The sequence below is a fragment of the Mustela erminea genome, chromosome 6 (genome assembly GCF_009829155.1).
Source record: "Mustela erminea isolate mMusErm1 chromosome 6, mMusErm1.Pri, whole genome shotgun sequence".
Taxonomy (NCBI): domain Eukaryota; kingdom Metazoa; phylum Chordata; class Mammalia; order Carnivora; family Mustelidae; genus Mustela; species Mustela erminea.
The window spans coordinates 84,647,130-84,658,242 of NC_045619.1; positions in this window are offsets into that span (position 1 = coordinate 84,647,130).

Consider the following 11,113-nt stretch of genomic DNA (forward strand, 5'->3'; position numbering starts at 1 on the left):
AATAAAATCTCTATTTTTATCAATGACTTGGTGGCTTTTCCTTGAATCCAGAACACGGTATGGTTTACCTCTCTTAAACAAATAGGATCCCTTGTTGGGGGACTACTGTCATAGCCCTGCAAGAGGACCCTGGGATTCTGACCCTTGGATGACCTTAATGAGGCCATTGGGGGACCAGGTCTCCAGAAGAACCTTTCCAGGAGCCGAGAGACCTTGTAGGATTCTTCTTCCTATTCGAACACCAACTGGCTGTGTGATATCAGGCAAGTCCAAACAGCCTCAGTTTCTTCCCTCGCTAAACGGGGATCAAACAAACAAACAAACAAACTCTGAGCCTGTCTTTCCTATCGGGAGTTGTGAAAATAGCCACAACTGATTGATAGCTATGACCGTGTTGTGAAAAGAAACCAAAGAAAGAGAAATCCAAGCAGAAAGGGTGCTGCTGTATAGTGTTTGGTCCCTGAAGCCTATCTGCTTCATCTGTGGTCAGGGTATGGAGCAGTGGGGAAGGTACTTCCCTCCCCAAGAAAAGGAAACACCTTGTTAGACCCCAGCTCCCAACCTTGGGCTCAGGAGGATTCAGGTCACATGATGGGCTCTAGTTCTGAACCCAAAAGCTCAGAGTTGATGGTCAGGGAGCAGAAGGGAGCAGGAGGGCCAAGAATCCAAACAGAAGTTTGGGCTTAAACCCATGTAACTAAAAGGAAACCCAAGTGTGGTCCATAACCGAACCATTAAGTTAGCCATTCCCATAAAAAGCCTGAAAGAGGACTGTTACCAGTAATACAGATACCTCCGTATGCATATTCACCAGAGAGGGCAGGAGTACTAAGCGCACTCACACCCTAAACCTTATCTCTAACCCTAATCCTCTCCCCAACCCTAGGTCTAGGTCTAACCTTAGCCTTAACCCTAACTTCAGACAAACACTAACCCCTTCCTAAGCTCTAATGCCTATCCCTAATCTTAATACTTCTCCCCAGGAGAGGACATAAGGACAGGGGGGAGCTATGAAGTACCACCCCCCCCCCCCCCGCAGGGCAGCAACTGATCCCAGACAACTGGAGAATTTCCCCCTCTCCCCAGGACTCTTTTGCTGTTGTGGCCGCCTCCCACCTCTCCCTGGATATGTGAACTCTGACCCCTGTTGGCCTTTGGGGTATGTGTGGGGGTAGGGGAGTGGAGCCTGGATCTGCTCAAGTCTGCAAAAGACATCCCTTTCCCTTTTTCTGCATCTGCCAAGCCAGCACCAGCTCAGCTCTGATGGGCAGTTGGGGGGGGGCAGGGATTGAAAACGTATTGATCCAGAGTAGAAGGCACCTCATAAGCCTTGGGTTTCCAGTAAAGAACCCCCTGCATAGAATGTCCAGTCTATAATCCAATGAATTATTAGGTCCCCGGGCTCCCAAAGCAAGAAGTTAATGGACTGCCAGAGGCAGGAGAGGGGGCTTGGGCCCCTGTTGGACAATGCCCAGAGTTGGGGAGAAGCAGTGGTTGGGGAGCTGAGGGCTTGGCAGCTGTCCTCGACCACTCTCACCTAACTCCGAACTCCAAGAGCTGGAACTGGTATCAGCTTTCAGGCCCACAAGCTGGGGCCTCTGAGCAGAGCTGACATGCAGCGGCTGGAAGAAGGGTAAAGGGAAGCAATGATTCCTGGTCTGGCTCTACTTAGATTTTCAACAAATAAGTTGTTTTCTCAGCCTGTTACCTTGTCTATTGAACAGGGAGGGTTGTCAGTACAAGTCTTCTCCCTCCGGGAGACGATGAGTTTCAGAGGAGATGATGTCCATGAAAATCCGGGTCATTTGAACACTGGCTGATGCCTCTTCTGTGCCAGGCTTGTGCCAAATGCTGGGGATACGGGGCCCTAAGAGCCCACTTGGAGGAGTTTCCAATGTGGCCAGGGAATCAAGCACATCTATGCCTATTGTTAGAATAATAGGGGGGTGCTGTGAAGGCTCGGTGGAGTAGAAAACCCTCTGCACACCCCTGAGGTTTAAGGACAGACCCCATAACCAAGTCTGCTGCGTGGAGGTCCTTCACTTCCAGGGACTGGAAATTCATGGTGCGTAGGGAAGTGCAGAATAAGGCCTGGCCCTCGAAGGGCCATGCACTAAGGAAAAAGTTGGGGAGACAAGCAAAAGGGGGATAGGATCTGCAAAACATTACATATAAGCTAATTCTCTCTCTCTCTCTCTTTTTTTAAGATTATTTATTTATTTATTTATTTGAGAGCGAGAGAGCATGAGCAGAGGGGAGGGGGAGAGGGAGAGGGAGAAGCAGGCTTCCTGCTGAGCAGGGAGCCCAAGAAGGGGCTCCATTGCAGGACCCTGGGATCAAGACCTGAGCCAAAGGCAGTTGCTTAACTGACTGAGCCACCCAGGAGCCCCAAAGCAAATTCTTTTGATGTTCCAATCTTCTGTGCCATCCTCACGGAGGGTTGTGCCTAGAGAGGCTAGTGTTGGCGTGAATCGGCCCAATGCCCGGCTCTGCCCTATCTGCTCTGGTTATCCTTCCGCCCACCTTTGATCTTAGGTGCCAGGTGCCACACATCCAGGGGGACCCGAGGCTGCCAGGGACCCCGGATGCACGGTTGGCCTCAGCAAGTGAGGGAGGCACCAGTCCTGAAATATCCTGGGGGGGAGCGGAAAAGCTGAGAGGACAGAGATGGCAAGGCTGCACAGTCCCCAGGGGGTCAGCGAGCCAGCACCACACACACACACCCCACCACACGCACCCTGGAAAAACCCCGTCAGTGGGGCTGCAAATACCCCAGGGTCTAGCCCCCCCCCACACACCTCAGGCTGGCTCCGTCCTCCACTCCAGGCCAGAGGGAGAAAAATAACAAAATGAGGAGAAAATAAGCTGTTTGGCTGTGGTGTGAGCAGGAATATCCATACAGAGCTGCCCACCACTCACCCTTACTCACTCTTTCCACACCCAGCCAGGGCGCCCAGCAGGAGACAGACCACCCCCCGGCCCCCTCCCCCGTCTGGGCTAAAAGCAGACGCTGGTGAGCGAGCAGCAGGTTATAAATATGCCCGGGGAACTGCCGCCAACTCGCTCCCTTGTCATTCCCTGGGAGGGGATAGGGTGGGGTGGCTCCGAGGGAGGAGCCAGGGCTGCCCTGCTCCTGGGGCCCTGGAGGAAGTGGGGCTTCCAAGACGCTTCTGCACTTTTTTTTTTTTTTTTTTTTTGCCCTTTTCAAAGCGAAGGAACCACCACCTCTTCATTTTTCCTGGACATTGGCTCATCTGCTCGGAGGTGGGGTTCCATTGTTCTCCCAGCCACAGTGGGGACCTCAGAAGGAGAGGGCCCAACGCCAACCTGGGTCATGGGGCAGCTCAGCACCCCTTCTCTTTCTCATACTCATACTCATGAACTCTCAGCAAAGCCAAAGTTCATTCATTCATTCAACGGGCACTCGCTAGGGGCTTGCTGAGCCTCAGGCCCCATGCATAAGCACACCAGCACCCATGAGTGTGTCTGCATTCATTCGTGCACACACAGCAGCCCCACTCCCACATGTTCACATCAGCGCCAAGCCCCCCTATGGACTTCTGGACTTGAACCTGGCAGTATCACCAGGAAGGGTAAAGCTCCAGGCTCCCAGTTCTGCCTCAGCAGGTTGGCAGAGCCAGGCGGGATGTGGAGAACCAGGGCCCTCAAACATTCTTGCTCCCACTATTCCCTAGAGAAACGAAGGATCCTTTCTTGCCTCCCTGCCCAGCTATCTCCCAGGGTAGGCCAGGAAGAAAGAGCCACTCTCTGAGATGTTGAGGGGACACCTGCCCAGGCTGCCAGAGCCTCCTGCTTCCCAGCCACTTGCCAAGTAGGTGCCAAGTTGGGCAAGAGGGGGCAGTGCCACCCTGGGAAGCTTCCAGCTCTCCTCCCCCAGGGCTGAACCCCTCCCCTCTCCCTCCTCCCTATTAATCCTCGGAAGTGAAGGGGCCGTCCCTGGCGGCCCCTGGGCCCTATTGTGGCCCCTCGCCCTCCTCGGCTGGCGTCTAATTAACTCCTCCTGCCCCTGGTTTTGTGTGCCCCCCTTACCCCACCTTGTCGGCCCCGCCCCTCCGCTCGGCGGGCTCCCCCCCACGGACATTCCAGCCCGGCCGGGCTGGTGTGCCAGGGCAACCAGGGCCGGACCGAGGCCTAATCCTCCCGCCGCCTGGCCGGGCTGGGGGAGCCCCACTCACCTCCCCACTCTCTGGGGGCTGCCGGGCTCGGCTGCGGCGGAGACACACAATCAGGACAAAGGCGCAGCCCCCAGGGGGCTAACTCAGCCTTCACGCCCAGGTTGTGCGGCATTTGGGGAGTTTAATGAATTGTCCATCACGCCTTTCAGGGCCCGCCCGTCAGCCTGGATTAATCTTCGGAGCCCTGGTGGGGTAGGAGACACTAAGCCTGTATTTATTACTCTCCCATTGTCACTAATTGAGGTAATTATCTGTGACTCTGGCCTGGCCAACAATGCGGCATTCACTCCCGGGACCTCGATGGGCCTGGCTCCCACTCTCAGCACCAACCCTCCCTCCTCTCTTCTCCCAAACCCGCCAAGGGCTAAGTTGGGCCCTAGAGCATCTTGGGAAAGCGGACAATGTCCCACAATGCTTCACCTCTCAACCAGTGTCTCCCATAGCCATGACTATGGAGTTGCAGATAGGGAGAAGCCTGGTCCCCCCAAAGAGGATAGGAAAGGAAGGCAGTCTGGGACAGGTTTGGCTGGCAGAGCCCCAGGCCACACAGGGACATGTTTCTGAGATTTTGGTTTTCTCATCTCTGGACTGGTGACACCAGGGTCTCATAGGGCCCTTCTGCGGTTCCACCTTTGTGTTCCTGTAGCCTTCAGATCTGCAAAATATTGGGAGGCCCTAATCCATACCAGGCATACTCTTGGGAGGTCCCTAGAGCCTTCAGAGCTGGCAGCATGGCTGTGGATGTGATGGGGGAGGTTGGGAGAGAGACTAGGAAAGGGCTGGTCAGGGAGATCAGAAAAGACAAAAGGAATCAGCCCAGGAGGGAACATCTAAGGGTCACACTAACGTGGCCATACAGTAACCTTAGGGAGAAACGTGGATTTGGGAGGGTGAGCGTGCCAAAGAGTAGATTTCATGTGGAGATGGCTTCCCAAGTCAAGGGCATTGGTCTGGGGAACAGGTGTGTGTATGTGTCTGTGTGTGCATCTCTGTGTGTGTATGTGTGTGTAAAAGAGAGAAAGATAGCAAAGGAAGATTTGGGTTTTGATTAGGACTAGATGTTGAGCTCTTTGAGGGCAGGAACTATGTCTTGGTCCCTGTTGGTTTTCCAAGACCCTAACACTGTACCTGACACTGTAGGCACTGTCCAGGGAATGGATGGATAGATGAGGCCAGTTCTTACACTGGAGTTGGGGGTCTGTTGGCTCTTCTTTTCCATAGCTGCACTTAGCCTTTTTATTCTGTCTCAGCACTTGCTGGAAGGAAATGTCTAGACGATCCAGGGACAGTTCTTGAATGGGCACTCCTCCAACTGCGAACATTTTAAGGACCTTGGCAGAACGCAGCGCTACAGTTGGAACAGCGCCACCTTGTGGTGCCTCTTGGAAGAGCTCCTGGAGAGATTCCAGCAAAGGAAGCGGGGTTATTCCCTATGCCAGGAGGGTGGGAACACAAGGCAGCAGACCCCTTCTCCTTCTGTACATCTGAGGCTGAATTGCTGTGCCAGTGTCCCTGTTACACAGTTTTATAATTTGTTCTTACCTTCTGCCAGCATTTACGGAAAGCCTGTTCCAGGTCAAGCCTGTAGGGGATATGGAGCTAAACCAAAGGCACTAGCCTTGAGCAACTCATGGTCCAGCGGGGGATTTCACAACGTAACAAGACCAGTGAAGGTCATAACCAGGCAGCAGAGAAAACAATGATATAGATGTTGAGGAGGCAACTGGGACATTCGCAACTCAACAACTCTCTGCCCCTTCTCTCTTCTTCAATTCCTTTCACTAAAGCTTAAACGTTTATCCTTGCTTTCCAGGCCATTTCATGATTTAACCCACACACACTGTTCCCGAGTCCCTGCATCTCTGCATTCTCCAGTGCCTCTGTTCCCTGTGAAGCCTTCATGCTTTCCCACTTTTCTACCTTTGCCTATACCCTGGAATACGCCTCTTCCCCATTTTCCCCATTGAAACCCATCTGGAATGTCCCTCCCTCCATCAGGCCCTTCTAATTTCCCTTGGCAAGATGGCCTTCCTGAAGCAGCATTTTGGCAAGGCTTTGCTTAACAGCATATACAGGCCGTCCCGTAGAAGGTTATCTGTGTAAGTTACTTATCCTCTTACTAGGCTTCTACCTTCCTGAGGACATGGGTTCATGTTTTGTTCATCTTGGCATTCTTTGTGGCATGGAGCTAGGGACATCAGATGTCATCATTAAGAGAAGAAAGAGGGGTGCCTGGGTGGCTCTGTGGGTTAAAGCCTCTGCCTTCGGCTCAGGTCATGATCTCAGGGTCCTGGGATCAAGCCCCACATCGGGCTCTGTGCTCACCAGGGAGCCTGCTTCCTCCTCTCTCTCTCTGCCTACCTCTCTGCCCACTTGTGACTTCTGTCTGTCAAATAAATAAATAAAATCTTTAAAAAAGAGAGAGAAGAAAGAGATGACGGATGGTGGATAAATACATGAGTGAACGAATGGACGGATAAATGGCTGGCTGGACGACAGAGGGTTGGGAGATGGATGGATAAATGGATAGTGGGATGTATAGATGGGTGGATGCACGCTGGGATGAACAGAAGGATGGAGGCATGCATGGATGGATAGACAGATGGATGAAGTAATTCTTCTTTAAAAGGGACTCATCCAAAGCTCTGTAGTATCAGGGGCTTCAAGGAAGGAAACCCACTCTATGTGAAGACATGGAGACGAGGGGCCAGTATCCAGACTGAGCCTTCCTACACTCAGTCTGGATGCACCTCAGTGACTCATCTCCCACTCCCCGAAGCCACCCATCATCAGGGAACTGATCCTTCTCACAGGCTTGCCTAGATCCTCAGGAATGCCTTCATTAACATATATTATGTTGTACAGCCCACACTATAGTGATTTTGTGGGTTTCCTCTCTCATATCCCTTGCCCTGTCTCATACACACTCTAGACTGGAAGCTCCCTGAAAATAGGAGCCTTGTCTGAGTCCCTGGTGTGTCCCTAGGGCCTGGCATACAAGCTTAATGAAGGACTGACCAGATGAGTAACCAAGGGAGTGCTCCCCTTTCTCCACAGACACTCTCTACCCACTCCCTGTGTACTCATGTCCAGCCATCTCTCCTGGTCCTCTCTTCCTCACACGCCCTATGCTCACTCCTGACCCTGGATCCCCTAAAGTCCCGGAATTATGACCTGGTTCTTTGTTACCCATTTGCGGCTGATTGAGGGAAGTCCCAGGCCTCTCAGGAGACTCTGAAAGGAGAGGGAGTCCTTAGGCCCTCTAAAGCTGTATTAACCTGGCCCCATTCAGGAAAGAAAAGGGCTTCCATGGAAAGAACCTGGCTGTTGGCAGGGTAGTGGCCTGTGCTAACCTGAGAGCTGCTGCCCCAAGTGGACCGTGCCCTCCTGCGTCGGCTGTCACTACACCTGACCTGTGAGGCTGTCCCAAGGTTGGGGGTGGTTGTGGCCTCCGTTTCTGAGAGGCTGGCCAGCTGGCAGACGAAGCCAGATTTAGAAGTCATTTTCACAGCAGGGTGCCTCCAGCCTCCCACCCACAGTGCCATGTAGGGCCAGTCTGAGATATGGCTCACCAAGGGCAGGCCCCCAGACCTACAGTCACTCCTCCTCTTCTCTCTGTCCCTTTCTCCCCAGATCTTTAGCAGCCAGGGCTGACTCTACCCTTAGGCAAAGATGTAAGATGTTCTGGGGAAGCAGGGTATGTTTCCTGTCACCCTAACTCCCCAAATGCTCCCTGTACACCATCCTATCATTCAAGGGACCACGTCTCCACCCCAGGGCCCTTTTCTCCTCTTGACCTGGTCTCTGCTGCCTGCTCCTGCTCTTCCCAACCTCTACTTCTCTCCCTCTCCCCTTCTGTTCTTCTATCCCCAGTACTAAAGAAATAACTCTAGAGAAATAATAACCAGAGCTTAACCCTTGTATATCCCTTATTAAGCACCAGGCATTTTTCTTTTCAAGTGCTCTTCATATTGAATGATTTAATCCTCCCAAGAAGCCTATGAATAAAAGCACTATTCATAACCCCATCCTGTAACTGAGGACACCAAGACACAGAGAGACTGAGTAACTTGCCCAAGGTCACGCAGCTAGTGTGAGACAGAGGCAAGATCTAAACGCAGGCTGCCAGGCCCCAGAGTCCATACTCTAAACACAACGCTGCCCTATTTCACTGACAATGATAGCAGTGTGGGTGAGCTCTTCAAAACTGACCTCTTGCTTGTTCAACCTCACAGAGGTTTTGGCTGTATGGTGGAGTCTCCCTCCATAGCGCCAGCCCCTCCACTACCCTCAGGGCTCACCTCTTCTACCAGCCTGGAGCCCCTGGGCTATAGCAAAATCCAGGCAGATGCCCTCACCACTGCCCTAGCCTTCCTCCGTCTTCCTCCTGGGCTCAAGTCCATTCTCTTCTCAAGCCCAGAAGTCCAGGGCACACACTCCTGAGGGAGCCAGGCTCGCCTCAGCCTGCCCTCAGTTTTCACACCTGTCATTATCTGAAGGTACCCTCAACTCCAGTCTAATCAGACTGGTAATTTCCTACACATACCCTGCTTCCCCACATCCATACCTCTGTTTATGCTCTTCCCTCTACTTGGAGCTCCTTTCCCCAAATTCTATCAGATGCCACCTCCTTCAGGGAGCCCTTCCTGATCTCATAAAATCCACACAATCTCCCTTGTTTGACTCCTGATAATACTTATCACTTCCTGCTCACTACTGCCATTATTGGTGTGTTTTCATCTTCATTCCTCTCTTTCCTGGAGCCCAACCCAGGGCCTGCTTCCTCTCAGGTCCTCAATAAATGCTTAGTACTTAGAATTGGTAGTAGTTAGACTTGCAGGTGAACGGTAGACAGACTTCAGCAAACTTTGATCTCTTCCCAAGGTGAACCTCACTTCCTTTACTTCCTCCAGCAAGAACTAATTTGATTGAAACTCCACATTGTGGGTCCCAGGCAGGTTCTGAGATGAACTCTCCAGGGTAATTTTGATCACTGCTGTCCCCTCAGGTTCAGAAGCCCAGAGAGACATCCCTACATACACACATACACACTGAACCAAGGTCAGCCTGCCCCAGCACAGGGTCCAGCCCAGGGACCTCCCAAACTTCTGTTCTCTCCTACTCCATCCTGACCTGTACGGGTCGAGAGTGACATCGAGATAACTGAAGACCAAAATCATAAATGGCTTGAGAATGGGGCTGGGCTCTGAACGCTGAGCGGGAGTTGGAGTGACTCGGTAGGGATGGGGGCAGAGGCGGCCGGCCAGGACTCTGGGACTGAGTCTGGGCGAAGCCCCCGCGCCCGCCGAGTTGGCAGCTAAATTTACCCAGGCTGACTCAGCCCTTGCCCGGAATGGGGGGTGGGGGGAGTGCGCCGGGGCACTGGGAAGAGCCAGTGGGGGTGGGGTGGGGGGCAAGGAAGGAAAGTCCGACTGGGGGTGATAGGGTTGCGCTGGGAGTTTCCATCAAAGAAAGGAGTCCCCCCCTCACTAGCCCCCCACCAGGCGGGAAGAAACAGTGGAGTCCTGTGGGGAGACACAGGGGAGCGACTGGGCCGGTGAAAGGAAAGAGAAGCCAAGGTTGGACAAAGGGAAGCTTAGATTTATTGAGCGCCTACTGTGTGCCAGGCACTGTGCAAGGCGCTTTACATACATTATCGCATAAAATCCTCACAACAACCCTGCGAGGTAGGTGTTTATAAACCCCCATTTGACAGATGAGGAAACTGAGGCTCAGGGAGGTGAAGTGATTTGGCCAAATTCACATGGCTAGTAATAGAGACAGAACTGTCCAAGATTGGAGAGAAGAAAGACTTCAGTGTCTGGGTCCCAAGCCGGTTGGCGTGGGTGAGTACAAAGAGGGGCTCCGCGCGCTCCAGAGGCCTAGAGGCCAGAGGCCTGCTCCCGACCTAGCACGGCTGGAGGTGGCAAGGTGGGGGACCTGCGCGCAGAAACTGGGTATCAACTGGTTAACTAACAGTGCCCGGGTAGGGGGGACTCGAGAATTAGCTACCGGGGAAATCCGCGACCTGCGCGCGCCCCGTAGTGGCTACAGCGAGTATCACACCCCACACCTACAGGCTTTTTGGACCAACCTCCCCCTTCCACGACTGGCCAAGGTTTCTGGAATAGGCAGAGATGCAAGAAAGTTTCAGGGTTCTTTCAGACGAGTGATACCACCGGGGTGGGAAATCGTGGTAACGATTTAGAGCATCACTAAGGAACACTGGGGAGGAGGAAATGGGGGAAGGCCTAAAGAGGTCCCAAGCTGATTCACTGGCTGCCTTCCCTCCCCAGCTTGGACCACCACAGGCCAGGGACAGTGACAAGGCCACCATCCTGCTCTGCCTTGAGGAGCCCTCACCTACACTTAAGAGACTGGGATAGAAGCCCTTAAACTTGCTCAGATCTTTTGCAAATCCTGGACAGTCTCTTGAATATTGAGCATGAGTGCAGGTGACAATGAAGCCATCTGAGGGACACTTAGACTCTGTTCATTTATTCCTAATTCTCTTTCTTGGCCTGTGGAGGAGAGGGTGAGATAGAACCCAACCCCCAGGACCCAAAGCATCAGGGATGAACTTATCCCAAGACAGGTGACTCCAAAGTGAGTCCTCTTCCTGTTTTGCTGGTTGTATCTGGATCCCTTCCTCTTCTGCCAAGGGCCTCTCCGTCACCTGGTTACCTCAGTGGGAAGCCTCTCCATCACTTTCTCCCTCCAAACCCCAAGATCCTGCCCTAAAGTTGCCCTATGACTATAACATCCCTGCTCCCCTACCTGATCCTGGCCAAGCCGCTCTGCTCTGCTCTGAACTCAGTGCATGAGCCCCTGCTGAAGACCTTACCCCAGTGCCCTGAATGGATCAGGTATTAAAGTCTATTGTTCATCCTCACCATCCTGAAAAATAAGGAAAGAAA